General features: G+C 35.3%; 1 long non-coding RNA gene across 1 annotated transcript; it reads left to right on the top strand.

The window, feature by feature from the left end:
* Positions 1 to 3,837: 3,837 nt before the first annotated feature.
* Positions 3,838 to 22,178, top strand: LOC107052713. Its single transcript, XR_005857683.1, has 4 exons — positions 3,838 to 3,933; positions 6,525 to 6,616; positions 19,969 to 20,083; positions 21,098 to 22,178. It is a non-coding gene; the product is annotated as an uncharacterized LOC107052713 (long non-coding RNA).
* Positions 22,179 to 26,786: the final 4,608 nt, after the last annotated feature.

The raw sequence follows: 26,786 nt of genomic DNA, 5'->3' as shown, positions 1-26,786 counted from the left end.
GAAATGGCCTACTTTCTGTGGAGACAAAAGAGGGTGAGCGTAGCTTCTATTTTGCCAAACTGGAACAATTTCAAAGCACAGGATGGCAATAGAGCATGTCTTGTTCAAGTTGGTTTCCTACTATTTCATGGTGAAGAAGCCCAGAGGTTAGAAGATATTTTTGTGTATCTACTAACTACAGGCAAGAGTCCTGTTTGTGTTCTGGAGTTGGCTATTACAGTTATGAGGGCTGGCAGCTTTTTACTGCTGGCAGAAATAAGATGCAGATGCTCATGTTGGATGTTAGCAGTGATGATAATGGTCTGTTTTTCATCTGTGTAGGCACTGATATTCCAAGTAAACTATAGAAGAATAACACATATTGTGTTTAAAGGCCAGTTTATATACATTTTTATATAGTGTTTTATTTAGCTTTGAATATACAAACAAGGAACTTTGATGTTTTTTACTACTTTTGGGACTATGAAGCTCTCATTTGACTCCAGAATACATACAGAAGCATCACACTTTATCTTCTACTTGTCCTTCTAAGTGAACAGCAATAGGTTCTTGACATCAGATGCCTCCTTGGCATCCAGGAGTGTGGAGCTGCACCATAATTAGCTGTTCCAGAAAGTCTGCAGATTCGTGTTTACAAATTTCAAGAAAATTTCAGAATGCAACACCATCAGTGGTGGACAAAATTTCAGTCCTTCTTCACTAGATATGTGATGATGAAACTTTCACTGTTCCTTTGTGCCAGTAGCAATGAAGTCTTATGAGACTTTTGACAATAACATGCCAAGTAAGAATGCCTTCCAACCTGAACCAAAATAATAACAGCTTGGTGGAAAAAAAAAAAGAAAAAAAAAAAAGAAAAAGGAGAAAGCAATTTGTTTTGAGCTGCTTCAGTACTCTGCAGGAAATAACTCCAATAAAAATAGCATCCTTACATAATGCTCCCTAACCTTCACAATATTTGCTAATGGCTTTGGAAAAAAATATCCTTTTTTTTTTTTTTTTTTTTTTAATGTCTTGACATTCAAAGAAGAATCAGTTATACTTTCAAAAGTACTTAAAAATCTCAGAATTTCTGAACTTGGGATTCAGTGTTAAAATTTGTTTTACTGTCCTTTATCCCTTATGGCCGATGGAGTACCTTGCAGACATCTTCCATACTTCTTTATGTCACCAGATGCAATCATAAAATCACAGAATCCTTAGAATTGGAAGGGAGCTTTAGAGGTTATCAAGTCTAACTTCCCTGCAATGAACAGGGATACCTACAACTGGATCAGGTTACTCAGAGGCTGTTCAATCCTGGCCTTGAAAGTCTCCAGGGACAGGACATCCACCACAGGGTAACCTGTTCCAGTGCCTCACCACCTCAGTGTAAATGACTTCTTTCTTATATCCACCTTAATCTACCCTTGTTGCATTTTAAATCATTTCCCCTTGTCCTATCACAACACATTCTTCCAAAGGTCACCTTGGAGCCTTCTCCAGGCTCAACAGCCTCCATGTTTCCCACTTCAACAGATCCATGTCTCTTCTGTACTGAGGACTCACATCTGGATGCAGTACTCCAGGTGAGGTCTTATCAGTGCAGAGTAGAGGGGCAGGATCACCTCCCTCACCCTGCTGGGCATTCTTCTTCTGATGCAGCCTAGGATATGGTTGGCTTTCTGGTCTGTGAGCGCACATTGCTGGCTCATGTCCAGCTTCTCATCCACCAGAAACCCCAGGTTCTTTTTGGCAGGGCTGTGCTCAATCGTTTCATCCTCCAGCTTATATTGGTAGAGGGCGTTGCCTCGATCCACATGCAAGACCTTGCGTTTGGATTTGTTGAACCTTATGAGTTTCAGCTTGGACCACTGTTCAAGACTGTCTAGGTCCCTCTGGATGGCATCCTGTCTCTTGGGCATGTCAACTGCACACCACAGCTTGGAGTCATTCTCAAACTTGCTGAAGGTGCACTTGATCCCACTGAATCATGAGAACAATCTTTCCATACTGTGAGAACAGACTTTCCATATTGTGAGAACAGCCTTTCACATAACTTGTGCGGATACAAGCTGAAGGAAGGACAGAATGTTTGTGTAAATGTAAGCTCAACAACAGAATGCAGAGGCCACATGGTTAAATAAAGATAAGAAAGTAGAATGCATGTCCTGTTGTTGAAAATAAGACAGCAAAGCAGATGCCTCAGCTCAATGCAATACAAGTGGGAACTGGTTTGGGCTAGCAACCCCTTAGAAGGTTGGAAGTTCACAGCAAGGGTGACTACTAGCCTTCATCCAGTGACCACCAGAGACCCCCCACCAAGCTCTTAGAACGCATGCCCAAAAGAGTGGGACAGCATGTTAATTATTTCTTGGAATTTCTGCCCATTACCTTGGGATGTAATGAATACGTATATGCTATACCTTTACATATGTAATCGCTGCTTCTCCCAGTATGCATGCACAGTGGAGCGATCCCCCACGCACCCAGCACCGTAATAAAGGGAATGACTGATTGACATAACTCATTGGCATGTCAAGTTACTTTGTTGTCTTTCTTAGCTTCACCATTGTCTATGTCATTGGTGAAGATATTAAAGAGTATTGGTCCCAACACTGACTCCTGGGGGATATCATTCATCACTTACCTTCATCCAGACATGATGCCATTGACCTTCACTCTGGATTCGATCCTGCAGCCAGTTCTTTGTCTATCAAACTTTTCATTCATCGAATCCATATCTTTCCAATTTGGAGAGAAGGTCACCAAGGACTTCACCTGACTGCCATGACTTTTCAAATACCACCAAGAGTGGCTTGGCAACTACATCAGTCAATTCCCTCAGGACTCTGGGATGCATCTTGTCAGGATTCATAGTAATAAAATAATCTTTCCCATCATATTAGTTCACTTTTCTCCAAAACTCACACAGCAACCATCAGCAATTTTGTGACGCTATAGCTTTACTAAAGTATCAGAGCATCTTCACCTCCTAGGTCTGACTGCATGTTCTGTTCATGACTTTTAGTTCACATCAAAAGTAAATCTGGGTACACAGCACCCTTTTTAGTGCTTTTTGTTCCACAGACAGATTCTAGTTTGCAGATTGGAAGTGTGCAAGCCAATATGTTTCATTTGCTTCAAAAGGTAGCTGACAGGATTGAACTGGCATTGCCAAGTCCACGTGATTGACTGAAGTTTATAGACAGGAATTGAGTCTCAGAAAGTCCTTATTGAAAATTGTGAAACTAAAGCTTCCTATCATTTACAGTAAGCAGAGGAGAAGAAAGGGCAACTGGTCAGCCTAGGTAGATAGAGCTATGAGAAGATCAGTCTTTGTATGTAGTATTTGCGTTTCCACTTAGAGAAGCATTTTTAGGGATGATCATGGGGGACAAATGTAAATGAGATGTGTTCGGAAGAATTAGTCTCTCACATAAGTCTAGGTTTAATTGATCGGTCCGAATGAATTGTTCTATTTTCTGAATTCACAGACATAATGAGGCAAATACATTGGAAAAAAAAAAATGGGCATGGTTCTTCAAGAAGATTCTGTCCTGAGGCACAGAAAGTAAAAGAGAGAAGGGCAGAAATAAGACTCACAATACATAAAAGGAAGTCTTGTCAGTTTGGTAAAGTCTTATCAAATCCTTACTGAATGGACAGATAGTCTACTATTAATTGAAATGTATGAGTTTCCAGTTTTGAATACAAGACTAGATCTTATTGTTTCTTTGTGCAGGCAGTGCAACAACATTATACACGGTATTTCTGTGCTGAATTCTTATTCTTCATCATTCAATCCAAGAAAATTTCTAGAATATTTAGATATTAATATTTTTTCTCCTATTTGCAGTGCTTCATTCCTGTTAAAAACAAAGCTGAGAGGATACCACTCTGATTATATTAACCTGTTTCTAAAGAGATGAGAATTTTCCAGTATTTTTCATGGTGAGTATAATGATTCACATATCTTTTCAAATACTGAAACTGGTAGCTATTGGCCATTGCCACAGTATACATTTTTTTTTTTTTTCTGAAATTTGTCTTAATCCTTTATTATTGCTGTCATTAAATGATTTTTGGAATGTCTCAACTCATTTGGCTGATTTTCAGTTTTAGCATTAGAAGTAATATTACTGATCACTCATGTATCTATGGCTACATTTGTAATCTCAACCTCCTACAGAAGGCAGTATTTCTGTTAAATATATGAGGAGACAGAAGGCTTCACTCAAAGCCTATAAACTTATGTATGTTTTCTTTTTACTTTTTCATGATTAAGAAACATGTCATATATCTTCAGCAGAGAGATTTCAGAATTCTTATCTACCCTTTTAATTAGTAAATTTTTAAAGTTGAACAGTTCTTTAACAGATTAATAAAGTATTAATTCCATAGTAGGTAATGATTCTTCTTTGCACCACTGTATTTTGAGGAGCAACAGAAAGTTATTTTCAATGTGATATATTACTCATAGAACGAAGAGAACCATGTCAGTATTAAAATCTTTGTGACTGCTTTCTATTATGAAGCATAGCTTGTTTCTTCCTTGTTTCTTTATTTTCAAATTACTTCTTTAGCATGGCGGTGGTGAAATAAGCACCATTCAAATAACTTAAAAAAAAAATAACCACCAGATACAATAGTCAATAAATTACTGGAGTTTAAAATGTCTGACATCATAAAGAAAAAAAACCAAAAACCAAAAAACAAACAAACAAAAAGCACCTATGAAGGGGTAATAATATTAAAACCATGTAGTCACATTAGTTGATACCCAATTATCAAGGGCTTCAACCACATATTAAAAAAAACTAATATGTTCATAGATCAGTGACAAATTGAATTAGCAATTGAAGGCAGTTCTGTTCAACAAGACTTTCAATAAAAACAGAAAGACAGATGTGAGGAAGACTTCAGTGGATGATTCTTCAGAGTTCTATTCTGGGATGCAGAAATTGGATGAAATATTTAATTACTGTGTTCAGGAGTTACAATTTACTGTCAGTAGGCGAGCTGATGTTTTTAATTTGAAGTTTTTTGTATTTGGCTTAAACAGTTAAAAACTAGTGGTAAACAATGTGAAATATTCAAACAGAATACAAAGAACATAAAATGTGGTGCTACTACTAGAGGCATTTAACATGAGATAGAAATACAAGTTAATAGTGTACTTATTACAATGGGAATTGGAATCCTGAAATAAAAAATAAAAAGGAAACAAAAGAACAAGAGTTAACTGAACATAAATAATTTTGCATATTACAAGCGATGAGCTAACTAGTGAAACATCTTTTTATTAAAAAAAAAAAAAGGAAGGAAAAGATTCAGTAAATTGTATATCATGCCATATCTCAGATAAGCACGTTTTAACACCTCATTCTCTCTGCTTGTGCCTTTGATACTAGTGTTGAAAAGTGACTAGCTACTAGATTGCCATTGACAATGTACATAGACTGAAAATGAATGCTTATTCTTGTTAAACAAACAGATTAACAAAGCATGTTCTGAATATTATCTAACTACCACATATGGGGTTCATATAAGCCTTGTTATGGACAGTAAGAAATGGGTTTGATCCTTTTCAATCCTAGAATGTCAAATCCAGGTTTGGTTTAACATTAATTTCCACCTTTGCGAGACTGAAATATTTTCAAGAGTCAAGTTGAATTTCTAAAGTGATTCAACTATTTACAGGATAATCTAGAATATAGGTCATGCCATCTGCATGTCCTTAACTAGTGCAGATTGCTGTCCAGTAGCATTAGTCATTTATTGATGCAATTCTGACTCAGTAATCTTTTAAATCAAAGACACTCTAAATATATGTATATATTTAACATGGGATTAGAGATCATGCCCAGTGTTAACTATAAACTGATTATTATTATCAGAAGACTTCTTTTTTGGATGATCTTTTTAAAGAATTATTTGAGATTGATCTGAAAAATAATGCATAATGACGTTTTCTTTACTATTTACTTTCATTATCAAAAAAAAAAAAACCACCAATAACACTTGATGAACTTTAAAAAATTCTTCTGTGACAGTTTCATTTCTTCTTTATGTTCTGAGGCAAGACAGGAAGAGAAAAAATCCAGAAGACAGCAAACATATGGAAGGAAATCATAATATTGGAAATATTTTAGAGATCATCTTTCATATTCATTTCCCTTCCTGTTAATATATTCTGAATAACCTATCCCCAAAGAAATCCTCAAAGCAGATAATTTGTCCTACTGGGGATAAAGTACCGGGAATCTGACATAATGACTAAAGGTTTTGAGACCAAAAAAAAAAAAAAAAAAAGACCATCTTGAGTCATATTAAGCTGCGTGTTACAGTAGGGTGACAAATTTTAGTAGAATCATTTACTTGTAGGCAGAGTTCATAATGGAAGAACACCTCAACAGAAGACATCTTTTGAATAAAACTGAAGGCACAAAGTCAAATTCCTATTGGTGAAAGAATTGCTGCTGTGAAATTTTAAGGAACAATGTTTTACAAATAGTCTTCTAATGGATTTTTTTGTTCCTCAGCATCAGACTTCTGCCCACAAAAAGGAGATATTTAGCTATTTCCTGTTATGCTATGCTCTGCTGCTTTAGATATCTGCAAGCTTCTGATAAAGGTATTGTTTGTTCACTGTTGATGATCAGATATTGCCCAGAGCACAGTGAATAGTAACCTAGAAACAAACAAACAAACAAACAAAAAAACAAAAAAACAACTCAACAAATTACCACTATCCCACTGTACTGTACCTTTATTAAATACATTCTAGAAATTATAAACAATATGCCTGAAAACTCTGTAAACAGAAAAGGATTGACGCCTTTTGCTTGAATTTTACTCAGTCCTGTTAATAATGTGTTGAAATCAATATATTCCCCCTAAAGGAAAATGAAAAAAAAACCCATCAAAACAAACAAACAAACAAACAAAAAACACTTTTAATGGACAGTCAAATCATATTTTGACAGGAAGGTTGAGCACTGTGGTGCTCTCTGTCATTTGTCTGAAGTGGGAGATTCAGGAGTTCACAGGTTCAGAGCATGTCTCAGCCTCATTCTAGTTCCATCTTGAGGAAGTTACCCAAGCATATGCCAGCACATTTGCAGTTACACACAACGTGTCTTAGATTCTACAGAGAAGAAACCAGTTGGTTCATGATCATTTTAAGGTATATTTCTTTATATATTTCTTTCCCCATTTCTTTCTGGAAAAAACTCGAAGTAACTTCTTAAAATTTAATTGTCTTGGAAAAGGAGATAAACTGCAGAAATGTATCAAAATCCTTGATAGAAATTTCTTAGAGTTACAGAGTTCAAGATAGTGTTTTCAATTGTATCTACCACCATTCCTGTATTTTTTCTGTGGATTTACATATAATAAGATAAAAATACATCTAATGCTATAATTGTGTCTATAAACTCAACTAAGTCATAGCAACTGAAAGATCTTCTTGGTTAGAAGGTTATATACAAAATAAGCTACCATGTTAAAACATTCCTAGGTCATAGACAAATAATCCTACATCACTGTGCAAAAAAACATCGATTTTTAAACTCTGCACAGTCTGAGCTGCAAAAATAAAAAGAATGAATTAAAAGAATAAAGATTAATTTTTTACTGTTTTACAGAATCACAGAATTGTACGAGTTGGAGGGAACCGCTAGAGGTCAAGTCCAAGCCCCCTGCTAAGGCAGGTTCCCTACAGTAGGTCGCACAGGAAAGTGTTCAAATGAGTTAATCATCTCCAGAGAAGGAGACTCCACAACCTCTGCGGGCAGCCTGTTCCAATTCTTTATCACTCTCACAGTAAAGAATTTCTTCCTTGCATTAGTATGGAACTTCCTCCATTACAGTTTTTGCCCATTGCCTCTTGTTCTATCTCTGCATGCACTGAAAATAGCTCACCCCCATTGACTTGACTACTGCACTTTAGATATTTATGAACAGTGATGAGATCACCTCTCAGCTGACTCATTTCCAGGCTGAACAGTCACAGGTCTTTCAGCCTTTCCTCAGAAGGGAGATGATCCAGGCCCCTCAACATCTCTTTGGCTCTCTGCTGTACTCCCTCCAGAAGTTTCCTGTTTTTCTTGAACTGAGGAGGTCAGAACTGGACACAGTATTTGAGATGTGGCCTCACCAGGGCAGAGTAGAGGGGGAATAAAAATCTCCCTTGTCTTGCTGGCCACACTCTTTTTAATGGACCCCAGAAAACCAATTGCTAATCTACTTCAACTTTACTGTCAACAGTGGGAATTTGGTATTATTGCAAAAAAGGTTGATTAAGTCAGAGCTTGTCTCTGATGGCATTTCTTTTCCTGACTATAGTTGACATTCATGTTAAACATAATTACTGTACAGCTAATATACAGAGTTCAAAAAATACAGCTGCTTATTTAAAAAGTGCAAGAGAAAGATTGCAGATAAGGTGCCATATTTAACCTTTTGAAATAGCAAGCCAGATTCATCTGCTTTTATTCATACTGAAAGCAATGAGATGCTTAGAAAAGTGAGGCATAGTTAGCATAATATTATGGAACTCTGAACTTTTACAACAAAATTTGACCATATGTTTTATGACAACTAGCTTTTTCAAGAACTGCAATCTCTGCAAATTACTGTGGGAGGGAGGGAAGGGGGAAAGACTAAAAAAAGAAAGTTGGAGTTCTCTTAAATTAATCCATCATTTGATTTATTACAAGATAATTTAGTGCTTGTCTATACCAGCAGAATAGCTGGCTCCATTTTAGCTATTTTGAGAAATGGAAATGCAGGAAAACATAATAAAGCTCTAACAGCCAAAGTTTATTGGCCTGGACACAGAATCCCATAAGCTATATTGTCTCCCAGTGTGATCTGGCACGTTCCCCAGTGCTGTGCTTTATAGGCATTTACTTAACATCAACTGTAGCTTGAAATGTTCTGCATTACTGTTCGATATCAACATCATTTGATTGAATTACATGTAGATTATTTGTATTCTTTATGAACACAAGATATATAATTGCTGTTAAGGCAGTGTGTTGAAGGAAAACTGTCCAGAAAAGAAATAATTTGGTAAAAGTGAAAAGAGAACAAGAAGATGATGATATCATGAATGCCAATGGGAGAATGAGAGGTTGAGATGAAGTTTTGTGCCTTTGACATCATTTGTCTCTGTGAGCATTTATTCTAGATAGGCTTTCTGCAAGGCACTCAGCTCTGGGATGAACTCTTTCCATGCTGAAGCAAGGAATCGTCTCAGCAAGTGAGGGTAGCCCATGTCAGAGGGCAGCTGCCAGCACCATTAGCCCTCCTCATGGCAGCAGCACTCTGGCACACTGGGGGCAGGGCTGGGAGCAGTGGGGTCATACTCTGTCCATACAGTGGCAGCTAACAGGGTGTTCAGTAACCAAGAAATGTGGTTAACAGGACAGGCGAACAGTGCATGGCATGGGCACCTTGTACAGGCAGTTCAGGCAGGGGGAATTCAGGAAGGGGAGAAGAGCAGGGTGCTCTGCTCTTCTCATCCAAGGCTGTGGGGGGATAGCTCTTTATCAATACCAACATAGTGATCACAGGTGTGGCAAAGAGGCTGAGGCAGAGATGCAGACAGAGGGCCTACAGCCTTTCTGGGCTGTCAAGTACACTCAGCCAGATATCCCATGGAGTGAGAAAGCTGCCCAGACTTTCACCTGGAGGGAGCTCTGGAATGGGGAGGTCACTCAAGGGACTGAGGTAGGTGAGGGGAGTCATGGGTTCAGGTGTGCCCAACTTGATGAGCTTTTTGGGCATGTGACGACAGAAGAAGTCACCATGCTGAGATGTATTCAGCAGTCTGAGAGGGAGATTGACACCTGGTATCATGGTGGCACAAATGGACAGACATCCCTGTCTTGAGGCACAGCCATGAGAGGAAGATAAGCAGGCTTCCACTGCACAGAGGGCAAACCTGTGCAGGGTGAGGGAGACTGGACCTTTGTCTTAGCTCGGGGAAAAAGGAGAAGGCTCCCCCTTGCTCCTGAAATCCCACTAACCAGGAGATTTCAAGCACCAGTGTGAGAGAGAGAGAAGGTATGGATAGCAGTAAAAGGTGATGATTATTATTTTTTAATCTTATTAGAATATTAGAAAAAAATCTATGAATTGCATCATACTGGCAGTAAGGAATAAAATTACCACTTTCAGCAGAACATACGTGTCACTACTGGAAACAGATAAAGATGTATGAAACAAAAACTTTAGTTACAAAAATGTTACCTATCACACTATTGTGTTTATATAACAGTAGAATATTTTTTCAAGCTTGTAAGTTCACAACAGTCATTTAGTTACCATAGGTCACCAAGTTCATATATGTCTATTTGTATATACTTTCATCCATATCATAAGCACAGTAATCCAGCGTAACTAAACAGCTTTTCATTTCTATCTAATTTTTTTTTTTTTTCAAATTGACTTCACATGGTGCACTGAATGAACAGCAGTGGTCAGTGAGAAAGACTTTGAAAGTCAGCAATTGACAGTTTTAATAATTGGCAGCCTATCTCAGCTTCATTTTGTTACATCCTTCATAGTATGCCCTTGTGAGAGGTAGATTGTGTTTTTGCAGTGGAAGTTTCCAGTATTTTCTGTATATAGCATAGGATAAGTAACCTTTGACAAACAAAACTCCTGAACAGAGTAAAGTTGAGACTAGGGTGTTCCGACCTAGGTAGAACTGACACAGGTGCTAGGGTAAAGGAGAGACAGAATGAGTGAAAATATTGTCCTCCTATTGCTATAAAAAAGTCCAGAACATACCCAAAGACAATGGGTTGGTAACAGACATCATATGGAAGTGTAACTGTAGCTATGGAAGTGTAAACATAGCTATTGAAGTGTAATGTAGCAACAACATTGGAAGATTGTGAGTCTGAGACGCTCAGCCAATGAGTGCCAGAAGAGGCTTACCTGCACCGGATCCAGGGTATATAATGGGATGGAATTCATCGACTAGTTGTTCAATTTCTCCCTTGTCAGGAGGGGGTGTGCACCCGTTATTGCAAGAATGAATAAACTGCTCTTCACAGAGATCTTTTCCTGATTAGAAATTTTTGATCTTGAGTGCGTTTCTCATACCCTGATGATCTGCAGCAAGTATACAGAAGTATCTTCATATACATCAACCAGAGCAAAACAAAACAAGCAAACAAACAAAAGTAACACAATAATGCCTTACTTATGCAAATTATATTTACTCAGAATATTTGGTCTCTGCTGTTGAAATTCATGTATAAACATTTGTAGGAGCAAAACAATCCTTCTTGAAAATATTTTTAAAGTGGGTTACAAAGGAGAAATGAAATTCTCCTCTGATTTCCCAAAACCATTCATGCATAACTTCTCCTTCTAGTCATCGTATTCTAATTGGAGTGTTACCTGTCGCCTTTTTACTTCTCTTCATAGTTGCTTAGTATAGTTGAAATCAAAACTATAAGTATTGAAAAAGCATCAGTTGTTATCAAAACATTCTTATTGCACAAAGAAATTGAAAGTGCAAGTGGACTAATCATTTTCTAGATCAGTTATTCAAAATGATGAAGTTGTGTTCTCACATAATCAGGAGGGATTCCACCCGATCACATTGCACCAATCACTTCATAAAATCAGAGACAAGTTTTAGAATACTCTCATACCTCTTGAAAGAAATTTCAGAAGGATATGAGCTGTGAACCAAGAAACAATTAGATTCAGCCTTCAGAAAATATATTGCTCTGAAGTGGAAAAACATATATTTCCTTTCCAAACTATTTTGTTCTAAGCTGTATGTCTTTTATCATTATATTGATCTCTTTTGTCTCTTCTGTGTATTAATGTTACATTAAATGTTATAATATTTTTAATGGAGTTCCCATTTCATGCAAACTGAAGGATTTGAATTTGTGCTATCTCAGCTTGCCATAGGGAAATGATATGTTTTTAATGTAGAATGCAGTAGTACAATACAAATTAATATACTGTAGAAATAAATGAGTTGCTTTGAATGCAGACATTTGCCCTGAAATATTAATTATGAACAGATGCACATGAAGACATTCAGTTCTGGGAAGATAAGGTGCATGAAAGTATTGTTGTCAACATAATGAATAAAACAAACAAAAGTAATTTTCCAGACCAATTCAGAAAATGAACTCTGTAATACAAAGTAATTAAAGGAGGTTATTAGGGGAGGAAACTGTTTAGGGAATTCAGAATGAAAGAAGTGTTCACTACTTAAAAACAAAACAAAACAAAACAAAACATATTCATCAATATTGTTGTAATACATTTATTACAGTTAGATGCAATTTTTCACCTTTCTAAATACTGTGTCAATACAACCACACTGACAACACTGAAAGTTTTTATGGAGGCAAAGAACTTGATTTATCTCTGATAAGCTGAGCATCAATTATGAGTTATTCTATTGAAACTACTGAACTGCAAAGATGCAAAATTGCTGGTAGAGCTAAAATGGTATGTGGTACATATTATCACAAAATTTCTTAATGACTTGTGAACTGATACCTTTAATATGTAATAATACTGTTCATACTATTTACCTTTAAATTTCCTTTTCTGAAAGTTAGAGTTGCACTCCAGTCTGTAGAATCCCTATCATATATCACAGAATCATAGAATCATAGAACGGCTTTGGTTGGAAGGTTCCCCAAGGATCATTAAGTTCCAACTCCCCTGCCACAGGCAGCACTGTCAGCTGCTAGATCAGATTGCTCAGAGTCCCATCCAACCTGTCCTTAAACACCTCCAGGTACAGGCATCCATAACCTCTCCGGGCAACCTGTTCCTGATCCTCACCACTCTCTCTGTAAAGATCTTCCCCCTGACATCTAATCTAAATCTTCCCTCCTTTAGTTTTAAACCATTCTCCCTTGTCCTATCACTATCTACCCCTATAGAAAGTTGATTTCTCTCATGTTTTATAAACTCCCTTTAAATATTGGAAGGCTGCACACATCGGAAGGTCTCCCCACAGCCTACTCTTTCCCAGGCTGAACAGGTCCTTTTCCTTCAGCCTGTCTTCATAAGAGAGGTGCTCCAGACCTTGGATCATACTCACGGTCCTCTTTTGGACCGTCTCCAAAAGCACCACATCCTTCCTGTGTTGAGGGCCCCGGACTTGGACACACTACTCCATCTAGGGCCTCACAAGAATGGAATAAAACGGGAAAACCACCTCCTTCACCCTGCTGGCCACCCCTCTTCTGATGGAAATGTACGTTTAACAATATATAAAAAATAGAGATTGTACAACATTCAATCAAAGCTTAATTAAATTATGCTAAGTAGTCACCAAGTGGAAGAAGAAGATATTTCAATTTCGTTGGAGAAATCACTTATTTAATAATCAACCAGATACCTGTAATTGTCCCTAGTATACCAAAGTGCAGCGTCTGAGGTGTGGACCAAGATGTGGACACAGCTTACTTTACTTTGTTTTTAACTCTTCTGGAGTGTCCTTGGTTCTAAGCCTTGCTTTTTCATGCTGTTTATCTTGCTCCACAGCTTCTGCTCTGAATATTCTTTCTTGTATTCCCACAGCAAAGAGCTACACTGAAGGGAAATCACTTCAATTCTGATGATGAGGCTGGCTTCCTATTCAGAAGAAAAAATAGAAGAATTTGCTATAGAATATGAAACTTATCAAAGTCCCTTAGAAAAACTTTAAGAGATTTAGAACTGTTGAAGTTTCAAGTGCGACATAGTGAGGGGGCCCTTTCTCCCCTTTTGGGGGAAGGAAATTAAAATGACCCACTTAAGATAAGGTGAGATTACAGATTTACTACAAATGAGAATGTAAGACAATAATAAGAAAGAGAGTTACAATTAATAACTCAAATGGGAGAGAGAGGAAGGTTACAAATGTGTTGCTGCTTGCTGTGCTGCTGGAACCCAGAAGTTTCACCCCCATCACCCGGAATCGTAGATCATGTGTAGGCCTTTAGGAAATGTAATACATCTCACTGTATCTTACTCTTGGAGAATCAGAACTCTTGGGGGAGAGAGCATGAGACTAGGAAGTACAGCTCCACAGTGCACTTGTGTCTATGCACCCAACAGCCTGTTGCATGATGTCATATATAAAATATTCATATAGCCAAGACAAGAATGTAAAAACAACTGTGTCTCACTGAGAACATAAGACTTACATGAGGCTTTTGAACCTCCTGTAGGCCTTTGAGGAACTTTGCCACTGAATCTGCTAAACAAAATGTATTCCCATTTTAAGAACTTCCTCAGGCTATAGAACAGAAAAATAGCACAAGGTCCAGAAGGCTGGGGAAGAGGCCATCTGCCAGTAACCACTGGTGGCAATAGTAAGTTTCCCAACATGCACTGATGTATTGTACCACATGCTTGAACCTTATGGTTGGTGCAGAGGAGATGATAATCAGTACTTTATGATTTTATCTTGTATTCAAAAATCCTGTTAACAGCTTTTCTTTGAAACTGCACTGATGCAAATCCTTACAGCTTAATTGTAATTTTGCATAGCATCAGTAGTCAGCGCTGTGCTGTTGGAGACTGCCATCAATACTTGAAGAGGATCTCCTGCTTCCATTTCAGACCTTGTTCTTGAAATTTCCTGACCTCCTGGTTAGTCTCTGTAGTGTGTTTCAAGAGTCTCCCACTTAAGCGTTTTCAGAGTTTCACTTTTCAGGCTGCCTGACACCGAACTTCACTGTATTTCAGGTCATTCTGGGCAAGTTTCCAAGCTTTGCTGTGGAGTCCTGTCCCTTCTGTCACTACTATCAAAGAAAAAGTAAAAAGTAAACTCCAGCAGCAGAGTTGCAGCTGTTTCATCTGAGTACTCTGATATATTAAGTAGAATCTGAGCTTCATGGAACTACTTCTCTCTGACGATACTTAACTTTTTCTATCCCACAGTATATACAAAATGGGTGCTAAAGAAAGCTGGCTAGATTATCAGGCTTGAATGGAGGAGGGGTTTGTTTCCTCCTGGGAATTATCTGCACCTCTTCTAGAATGTAAATTTAATTTTAAAGCCTCAGAAAATATCACAATATTGTCATGTTTGCATAGAGACTAGAAAGGAATGTTACCCTGAAGAAGGCAGTCATAAGAATATTTTAATGTTTGTCAATAATGAAACTATAGTTGTATTTCTCTGTTTGGACACTCATTCATAAATTACTAGAGTTGTGTATATTGAATATTACCATCATCAGAACACTGTCAGAAGTTCTCTATGGGAATATTTTCTCCTAAAGCAAAGTATAGGAGAGAAGTTATTGCATAAGCTAAAAGAAATGTCTAATACCATAATTTAAAACATCTTCTTGTCTTCCTTCCTTCCTTCCTTCCTTCCTTCCTTCCTTCCTTCCTTCCTTCCTTCCTTCCTTCCTTCCTTCCTTCCTTCCTTCCTTCCTTCCTTCCCTCCTTCCTTCTTTCCCTCCTTCCTTCCTTCCTTCCTTCCTGAGATATGCAATAACAAGAAAAAATAATCTCCTAAAATATCAGGTAAGTGTATATGATACAACACAAAATATTCAATTTTGTCTATTGTTAAGGAAATTGTTAACTTGCCAATAGTCTGCATCAGTAAGAGAATCTTTTTCCTGTCCTTGATTAACACAAGATGAAGCTAATTTATCAACACTGCTGATTTGTGAAGTACATTTTAGCCCATCTTATTAAAAAATGTTCAATGCATATTTTCAGAAAGTGTTCAGAGAGAGGCTTTTAATCTTAAGTGATATGATCTTCACAGATGGGGGAATCAAACTGCAGAGATCTGGTTGGGAAATGAAAATTCTTCATATATGAAAAAAAGGGCAGAGGTGGTAAAGGATAGAAAATTAAAAGAGATGTTCAAAATCTGGGATTTGGAAAGTGTGGAAATAGATTGTCAGGGGAAAGCCTATTAATTTTTAAATACTGGACCAAGGAATACAGCTACTGCTTGTAAAACTTGTGATTCTATTTACTGGCAGAAGGTTTCTGGACCAAAGATCTGATCTTACCTTTAATGCCCTGTAGCTAAGAAGAAAATGGAAGCCAGGAAATGCATGTAGAGATAGTTGCTATGTAGCTAAGTTTCTCTGTTTCTTTATGTTACTTGCCAAAACTGATAGCGTTTCCAAAGTCCATGCAAAGTTTGCTTGTTCATGACTGTGGATTTTTTAAGTATTTCTCACAATTAGACATTCCTTACACCTTCCAGGAGAAAAAATCTGGAATCAAGAGATCTACCTGGATAAGCTTCTCCTGGCCAAAAAGTTGTTTAAACTGTGAGTCTATAAATGAAAGCAATTGACTTATGGAGGTGTTCTCAGATGGAGGTGCCAAACAGACACTTTCTCTTTCAGTATATATCTAGTGATGTCAATATGGAGTTACAAATATTTTAGAATTAAGTACCTCATAATCTGTAAGACACAAATGGTTAACCATGTTGAACTAGGTATTCTGTCTCTGTATAGGAAGAAAGTATAAGAAAATAGATAAAGCCGTTTCTGGTAGCTATCAGGTTAGGGATGTTGTGCCACAGAAGAATAGCTAATTTAAATTTGGAAATGGAAGAGCAGAAAGGACATGGGAATGTAATTCAGCCTCCTTAAATCTAGTGCTATGCTGGGAAAACCTTTTTTTGACTCTTCAACCTTTAATCTAAGTAAGTGTCAAGCCAAAATGGATCAGCTGTAAGGGACTAATTCATGCCCATTACCAAGTAGAATAGATTAGGAATAGATTAGGAAGGTGTGCTAACCTCAACTACATGTAACATCTTGCTAATTCTAAGATGACTGAAGTTAATAAATTTAACTAATTAATTTCATTTTTAGTCTCATCTTTGTTATATGCAAACTATAATATTATGTGCAGATTTAAAATGATACTTTAATATTTGGCATCAATAAATGATATAGTTACATATTATAATTGGCTATAAGACAATGAATAAGCAACATTCAGTACAATAAATTATTCTAAAAATCTTAAGTAATGTCACTCATTGAAGGTCAAGACCAAGATACATAACTAAATCAGTGGTATGTTAAAGGACAATTATGTTTTAACTTTATTAGCCAAGTGATCAATGTCATTAATAATCTTTCTCTTATTGTCTGCTAAACCAGCATTATATTCTCATGTGATGTATTCATACATATTTCATAATAAGAGTATGAAAATGGAATGAGATGTTTCAAGTATAGGAATAGTCATAAAACCTTAATGAAACCTTTATGAACTTTTAATTCATGAACTGTCAAGCATCAACTGTCAAGAATAAATGTATGATTTTTACAACCCAGGAAATGCTCATGAACATTAATTTATTAATGATTTTATTGAATATATACTAAAAAAATAATGTTCCAATTTACAAATCAAAACTTGTTTTCTTTTGCCAAAAACCTAACAGAAAGGGAAGTATGAATGAAGTTTTGTTTTGTTTTGTCATTTTGTTTCTTAATGTAGACAGTTCAGTCAATGATGGGATATCACATGCAACTACAATGAAAAAACAGTTAACTGTTCTGAACAATTTTCTCTTGTTTATGCTGTCAGTGATAGAATACAAGAGAAAATTATTCCAAGCATATACAGATGGGAAAAATATACTCTTTTTGTAGGATATACATATTTCTGTGTAGTAGCTCTGATTTCTCTACAAGCCTTCAAAAATCACTCTGAAGGTTTTCAAATTTCCATAAAATGATGTAATGTACACAAAGAATATCTATTACAAAACTCTGGAAATATTTTTTGTTGATTCCTGATTGTACAACTGCAGCATAATCAGAGAATAAGAAAATGTCTGTTTATATGAAGTATGTGTATATAAAGAAAAATGCACTTTTTAATAACCTTATACTCACACAGTTTCATTAAATATGCAGGGAAGAAAAAAAAATATAGAAAGACTTCTAATATCCTTAATTTTGCAGTCAGGTTTGAAGATGTTGTATTTCTGAATGAAATTTTATCTGAAGTTGTTTCAACCATTGCTGAAGTTGTGATCAGATAAGAGTGTTTGGAATTTAATTCTTTAAGTATAAATGTTGTGAATTTTCATACCTATTAGCACAGCATTCATTTTGCAGAGTTATTCTGCACTTCTGCAATTCTCTTTGTTTTGTTTTGTTTTGTTTTGTCTTGTTTTTAATCTATAGGCTAAACAAATATTGTGTTCTTGTTTATCTTGAAAATATTATTTTCCATTAAGGGAACATCAAATTATTATTTTATTGTTTCTTCACTTCTATTTTTGTTTTTGCTTTTTTTTTTTTTTTTTTTTTACAGTTTTTGGTTTTCCTCACCTTATCCTTAATGTCCCAACATTCCATGGACAATATAGATTGGTTCAAGCTTTGGATTTGCAGTGGCTTTTCCAAAAAACACAATGTTTTATTTCACCATGCAGAAGGCATTGTATTCAAGGAGTTAGTAATTTTGGAGTACTTTGTTAAGCTTGAGAAACTCATCTCTTAGAGTGTTTAGTTGCTGCTATAAGGCAATGTTCTGGAGTGCTCAGGTTTCACTGTGTGCTTGTAGATGTTACAGCAGAGATAGCAGTCCAGACTTTCAAAAGAAGATACATGGATTTGTTTTTTACATAAGATGAAGGGCAGCATGGTAAGGGAGTGAGGCTGAACCTCTGCACAGATAGGATCTGTGCAGTGCACCATGAGATAGTTTGTCTGGGATCTGTCTGATGCTGCATGAAAACTGGGTTCCCAGCATCTCAGGTAAGATTTACTCCCTGTCTACATTCCTCTTCTTTTTTTCTTAAGCCATTTTTTTTTTTTTCTCAGGCTTTCCCATTGAGATCTGTAATAGCCCTGCAGCATATTCCTCACTCTCCCCTCTTTTTTTCCCCAGTGTAGAACACCACATGTCTGACAGGAAAATGCAGTCACAATAACATTCTGCAAAATGCAAACCAGAACATCATACAGAAGTTTCTGGTTCAAACTTGTCCCAAAGGAGCACAAACATTAAAACAGAAAATAACCTGCATTTACAAAAAGATAATTGTTAAATAGGAACACTTCCTCCTTCATTTTTGAGAAATGACTTATCTATTTTTTTGCAGGTATCGAAGATTAATGCTTGACATCTTAATAAAGATAAGCATCTCTTCAATCTACAAAGTTTTTGTTTGTTTGTTTGTTTGTTTTTGCGAATGTGGATACCTTATCCCATTCTCTTATTCTCTGATTATTTATATAACTCCTTTATCAAGTATGGTGGTTTAAGGGAGTAGAATGAGGAGAGAACACAATTATTTGTATAACTATTAGGCATTCAGAATTGGTTTAGAAAATGTAGCTCCATAGTGTTTTCAGATTGTCTAATAATTAGATCTTATTTCACAAGAATTAAGAAACAATTATGCTGATTCCAAACATCGGCTGTATGGACCCTTACAGGTTTGATTAGATTCACATGCACAGTGTAAATTAAACTCTTGACTTCTGCATGTTTATGTCTGTGCTTCAGTGATTTAGAAGTAGGATTGCCTAAGCAATCTCACATGGAATTATTATATGTTGATACACCTCCAGAAACACTATACTGAGTTCTGTGGAGATTTTGATAGATCCCAAGTAATAACTATTGTTGTTATCTTATGTTGGAATTAGTTATATTCTGCTAGTGGGAACTGATATAGATATCCTCCTCTTTGAGAGAGCAGGGAAGATCCAGTAATGATGTGCTTAGAAAAAGAAAAAAAGAGGCCTTCCACATTTTCCTGATACAGAAAATACATAGGAGAAAAGACTATTTCAGTCTGTAATTTTTATGAAGCTATTAAAATTTTATGCTCTTTCTCTGCCATATTCTACTTGCCATTTGAGAGTTCTCCTGTTATGCTATCTGTGTACTTGTATATTAGTATACAATTCCATTGCATGTCATTATATACAAGATTAAATTCAAGCCCTAAATTTGTTTCTTGTACATCTTTGTGAACAGATTCACTCCTAGCATGGGAACTGCAGAGATTTGACAGACTTTGGGGACTTAATTAGAAGAACTCTCCTTTGGCGTTCTTGCCACCAATGATTAAAATCTCAAGCAAATCTTTAAGGTATGATTTATTTTGATTGTTTTATCTTCTCTGTATCTAATAATTATGATAACGTTAACCTTGTTTTTAAGGAAATCATATTCTGGCCTCTTTCAAAAAGCCTCTTTCCGGCTTTTGTCTGTTCTATAGGTGAAACCTCAGTTCTACATATGTTAATGGCAAAGTATTTATCAGTTTACTGAGAAAATAATTTCATCTTTAATTATTAGTATCATCTAGACTATCTGAAATATAGTATTAAGTTTTCTCTAGTAAAAATGTTTTTCTTTTTTCTTTTCTAAACTACTTTTTCTATAAATATATTAGTATAAAAATACTATTGTCATTAATAATTATTTGATTGCTTTCTTGTTATTGCTTTTACAACTTAAATTGTTGTAAAGTGAAGTGCAAATATTGAAATGCAAATAAAATAAAAATTCTCGGATTTCCTTTTACTGTTATGTAAGATTCACCATTTGAATGTGCATTCCCAAGTACCTCATTTTTATTAGAAAAATTACACTTCTGCATAAATTTCCTGCACTGAGAAATATATTGAAAGGTTGCATAACTGATCTAGTTTGACAAGTTTGATGTGAATTTATGTATTATTTAGGGGGACATCATGAAAAAGTACAAAAAGTACAGAAGTAGATAAAGAGAGTAGTGGCTGAATTTAACTAAATATTGTTACTGTAAACAACATAAAATAAAGCTTATGTTATGTTGATAAATTCACAGCCATTCAAAAGGTGTCACTATTATTTTCATATGCCATAACTGTAGCACTTTTTCTACAACTTTCTTTATTTCTACTTAAGATTTTAGATGCTGCTTGGTTTGGCCCATAGTACAATGACCGTAAACCAAGCTGAATAGCAGTTCCCCATGACTCTGTGGAACTGCATCAGTTTATCACCCAAAACTTTGGTTATGCAATTTAGATCCTGCTGTTTTTCAGTTGTACATATTATAATAAGCATTTGAAATCTAGACTGTGCTAAAATTCAAGTGTCCCATTTTTGATTCCAGACCTAGAGAAAGCTACGGGATGCATTGGGAACATTGGCAGTTGTTGGAAAATCCAACAGAAAAGGATGAGCACTGAGAACACACAAGCTATATATTATACTATATATAATATAGAGGGTGATATTTCTTAAGATCTGCAATATCCAGACGTACTTTTATTCATGACACTAGATTCCAGGACTGAGGATACTTGGAAAAGTGACCTGTTGTTGGCTCCACACAGTAACTGTTAGCCATCAGTATATCTCACCTTAGGTCTGCTGGAATGGCAGGATATGAGAAAGTAGTTATAGCCTAGGACATTTAATATAGTGTGCCTGACTCAAAATAGTGTTTGTAGTATTGCTTGAATCTATTTGTGTCAGCAGTTGCTACAAAGAAGGTAGCTCCTGTGGGTAATGAATTTTCTGAAGATCCTAAAAATAGATCTCTTTCCTTTATTTTCCTTCTGACTGGGGAAAAAAAAAAAAAAAAATTGCAATAAATATTCTTTTAAAAATGTAAAATACAATTATTGCCTTGTAAGGATAAAAAAAAATGATATGATAAAAGCATGGTCCACCTTCACTGATTCAGAAGTATTCTACATTACTGAGATACTCTGTGTCTTTTTGTCCCAGTTCTGATTTTGGAGAGAGTGCCATGATCTTGACTGAGCTTTCCTGGTTGTAGTTTCTTGTATGTGATGCAACAAATCTAATACAGAGTGGAAGATTATATCACTCACTGGGATATCTGTTAATTGTGACAGAGGAGAAAGAATGGCAGGTTAGTTCAACAGTAGTAGTTATTAAAAAATAAACATATAAATATATGTTGGAACAAAATAAAATTAAAACAAATGTATACATAAGTATGTGTCAACAGCAATAAACATAGGTAGTGTTTCTTGTATAATCATCAAGTGTGCTGAAATATCTTTTGCAGTGCAGCTTTAATTCAATTCTGACAAGGAAGTCCACAAAATGAAAAAGTACCATTTAGAAATAGCTTTTTGTACATAGTTGTAGTTACAGGAACACAGACAATAACTGTAATACTTTTCAGCCAGCAGTATTTATTACATTTTATAATTTTAAAATGTCAATTAGAATACATGAATGAAAATTTCATCAAGGTGAAGACGGTGGTAGTGCACTCCTCAACATTCCCATCAACAAATGTTTCATTAGAATGACTATCATCTTTATAAACGTAGGTCTTGATAGGTAGGGCAGACTGCTGGAACACAGAAAAAGAAAATGAAAATGGTAATGCTGAAGTTAACAATGCAATTCTCAAAATGTATCAGAAAACTTTTTCTTTTGTCCATGAAGATTCCATTAACCAAATAATCTTGGAAGCAAGGCCAAACTAGCCAGCAATTAGTGCTTCTGAAGCAGGGAAATTTCAGATGATTAAATAATTTATTTTCATAAGAACACAAATAATAACTATGCTATATCTTACGTAGTTATAATTGCATTTATTTAAAAAATTAAAAAGATTCAAGGTTCTGTTACTGAATATACTTGCAGTAGTTAGGCTTAGAGTTCATCTTTTATGCAGTTCAGTTAGCTCATGCCACATGACCCATATGAGTTTGTATTTCACTGCATTCATCATGATCCAAATATTCATATCAGATTTCAGAGTTCAAAGTTAAATTAATGTATCTTTATTAAAGCACACATTTAAATGCCACTATAGCCCATCCTATGAACCACGAATGCAGCTAATGAACTATAATAATCAGGTAGTTATATTACTGCTGAGATATGAAACACACATTACACATATGTAAGCATAAAATTTTCTCAGGAGACAGCTGATATTTGTTAGGCATGGCTATGAGAAAATTCCAGACTTTGTTAGAATTTCATCAATTAAACAGAGAGATAAAGACTTACTGTCATTTCAGCTCTTTAAAAGATGAAGATTAATGTGTAACTGATTTGCATTTTTAACTCAGGTTGTTGAGAAAAATAGACCAGACATTATAATGCTCTTTTCAAAAAATTTGCTAATAATGATATGGTAATTAGAAGAATTTAATTTTTGACAGTTCAAATAATCTTCTTAATTTCTACTGTTCACTGGAAAATTAATTTTGCAAATTCTCAACATGAATTTAGTCTTTGGAATTAAAAATAAATAAATAACTTTGCATAAACAATGTTACATGAAGAATGCACACGCTACTCTGAATTATGTACATATTATAATGCTAGTGGTTGAAAATTTAGTAGTATTTTGGAACATTAAATCCTTCTCTGTTTTAATGCCCAGTGAGGTAGTATAGATTGTGGATTTTGTTGTTATGGCTTTGTGTTTAGTTTAGGTTTTGGTTTTTTTTAATAAGTAAGTAATGTTATCAGATTTCTTATCTGATAATCAAATGTAAACACTGCATATTCAGTAAAAATAAAAACCTCCTACTGTTCTAGAAAGAGTAAAATAATTCTGTTAAGTAAGAAGTAGCATCTCATTTTAAGTAACACATCACTTTATTTTGTTGTGTAATACTAATATTTCATTAGGAGCTTCTTTGTATTTCTATGTAATTCTTTGTATCTGTGGGAGGAAATATTTTGCTTTCTTAAAAATGGATCAGAAACAAAATACTGGCCAAAGGCCAAGGCAAAGTAAATCCCATGACAATGATGACATTCATTATGAAGAGCTAGATAAGGTGAAATACATTTTGGAAAACACCATGTTAAATCAAGAATATTTTTGTTAATATTATGGGCACTAGATATTAGCAGGAACCCAACCATACCATCTTTCTTCATTAGATTTATATAACAAAAGTTTGACTTTTAACCACTTAGATTTAGTTTTTAGTGTTTTGATCTGGCAATAGCAGAAGTTAACTTAAAAAAAATAATTAAGTGCTATAGTTTGATTTTTGTGTGTAGCATGGAGAACGGAGACAGAATAATTTTCCAGTTACCTTCTTTGTGTCCCAACTAATAGCTAGACAATAAGACAGTATTAATAGGATGGGAAAAACAAAACAAAACAAAACAAAAAATTTCTTGCAGTGTTGCTGAGGCCAAATAGGTCTAGGTGAATACTGATGACCACAAGGATAATCCTCTCCTATGAAGAAAGGCTGAGGGAGTTAGAGTTGTTTAGTCTTGAGAAGAGAGAGAACTTGGGAGAACTTTCAGCCTTCCAGTACCTAAAGGTAGCCTACAAGAAAGCTGGAGATGGGCATTTTTACACGAACATGTAGTGGTAAACAAGGGTAATAAATTTGAATTGAAAGAGGGTTTGTTTTAGATTAGATGTAAGGAAGAAAGTCTTCACTGTGAGGGTGGTGAGGAACTGGAATAGATTGTCCAGAGAAGCTGTGGGTCAACTTCTGCATGACCGAAAATGTTGAAGGCCAGGTTGGACAGGGCCTGGGCAGTGCTATCTAGTTGGAAGTGTCTCTGTCCATGGCAGAGGGGCTGGAACCAGATGATCTTTATGGTCCCTTCTAACCCAAACCATTCCATAATTCCTTGTATAAAGCTCTGTATTAACTCTTGATAATTGTGTGAAAACTATGTTTTGTATGAAATTATTGACAATATCTTCTCTTCATTTAGTGGTCACAACTCTACTATTGTTGCTCAAATTGTAGCCTTGTAAGGAAAAATAATGTGTTTTATTCAACCCACTTTCTCAGGCATTTCTTCTGCATTTTAATGATAAACTTGAAACACTAATTTTCCTTCAAGATTACTAAATCTGAAAAGTTCTCAGAATAACATTTTCTTTAACTCCTAAACCATTTACAAAATGTTTGGAAGTTCAGAGAAACTAGATTTTATTTAGCCTTTGATCACTCATTTAAACCTTTAAAAACATTAAATTTAAACACTAAAATATGCCTTTCACTATATAGAAAATATACACAGAGGGGAATATACAATGAATTTTGAAAACATATATATGGCAATATTAAAATTTAGTATCTATGTATATATTTTTCTGTAGCATCTAATCATGAGCTACTGACTCCGTATGATATTGCTTTGTCACTGGAAATGTGAATCACAGTAATCGCTGATGAATGGAGATAGATTTATAAGGCTTCTGAGGCTTTGGAGAAGGGAAATCTGAAAATTAGTCTGAAGTGCAAATTGACATTACAGAACCTTATTCAAAAATGTTAGTTAGCACTGTCCAGGACAGTGTGATTCCGCAGTAGGAAATCTCATGTTCCTCTCCAGTAGTGCTAAATCATCCACCTCAATTCCCTGAGGTTTTATCTGGCTAATAATCACACTAATTGCGACCTCAGAGATTGACATATCTAATCCTTGTTCAGTTCCAGCTGGGGTGATAAGGTCATTTCCTAGCTGTGGTGCTGGCATTAATTAGTGCCTGAGGTACAGCCTAGAGCTTGGCAGTTTGCCACTGCAGGATTATCTGTTTTGTGATGCTTCTACTTCTGTGAAATGACATCTAACTCCAGGAGCATCAGACTCAGTATGACTGACTGATCTATATAATATGAGTCAGGATAGCATGACCAGGGCTAGCATCTGTCATTTTGATGATCTCTCTCATTTTGCATATTTGCCACAACATATTTATCTTTGTCTATAAATACACTGTTCCTGAAAATTTCAAAATATAGTCCACTATTTATTACACCAAGTCCAGTAACACGCTGTGCTGAGGTACTGTGGTATATTACCACAGTTTTCATGATAATCACATAAGCGTATTTTTTTTTCAAGATTTTTGAGAATTTTGAAATTTCTGCTATTTTTCATTAGTATGCAAATGCTGTGTCAGGTAACAAGGGGATGTATGAGAGTGAATTTGTTTTTTTAAGGAAATGTTGTCCTATTTAAACATCTCTAGGTCCAGAAGTTCTACTCCTATGATTTCATGATTCAGTATTCTCTATTTTAATAAACCACAAAGTGAAATGAATGAAGTAAATGAATGCTCCTCCTAATGAAAGGGATTGAAGAGAAATGTCAAGCTCCTTGATTGTCTTAATTTCCTAATTGTTAAACTTATGTTGGCTAAAATGCTAATTACCACTAGTGCTACTTAGCCTGCTTCCTTAAACATGACCTTTATTTGCTTGATTAACTACACTGTATTTTGTAGTGAGAAGCTGTTACTGCCAGTTTTGCTTAGGCAGTTTTATAGTGTGTTGTTACAGTGGTTTGGAATTTTATATCTTTATCCAAAAAAGATAGAACGTTAGGTTGACTTTAATAGCTGGAATATTTTGAATAACAAACTAAAACTGAGTAGGAGAACAGTATTTTTAGTCTTTAAATAATAATATGATCACTGTTTTCCTTTAAATTGATTTACAAAGATTAAATATACTATCAATGTTAATTGTCTTGAACATATATTGATGATTTTTTAAAATGAATTGGAAATTCACTGAATCCTTAGAAAGTGGTGAATTAAAATTGACAGTAATATGATTATTAGATGTTCAACTCTGCATTTCCTGGAAAAATAATTTATTCTGGCTGAACATATTACCAGTATTGCTGATTCAACAAACTCTAATGCAGTTGTACTGAATCATAACAAACAATGTTTTGACAATATTATTATATCCACATTTTTCACATAGAACATCTAGCTACTTATCCTACTACAAAATATGTATATATAAAATACAGATATCCTTGAAATACTATTTGATTATTTTCCTTAATAATGTGTGACTGAAGAA

This window comes from Gallus gallus, chromosome 2, assembly GCF_016699485.2.
Source record: "Gallus gallus isolate bGalGal1 chromosome 2, bGalGal1.mat.broiler.GRCg7b, whole genome shotgun sequence".
Classification (NCBI taxonomy): domain Eukaryota; kingdom Metazoa; phylum Chordata; class Aves; order Galliformes; family Phasianidae; genus Gallus; species Gallus gallus.
This window is presented reverse-complemented; position numbering and strand designations above follow the sequence as displayed.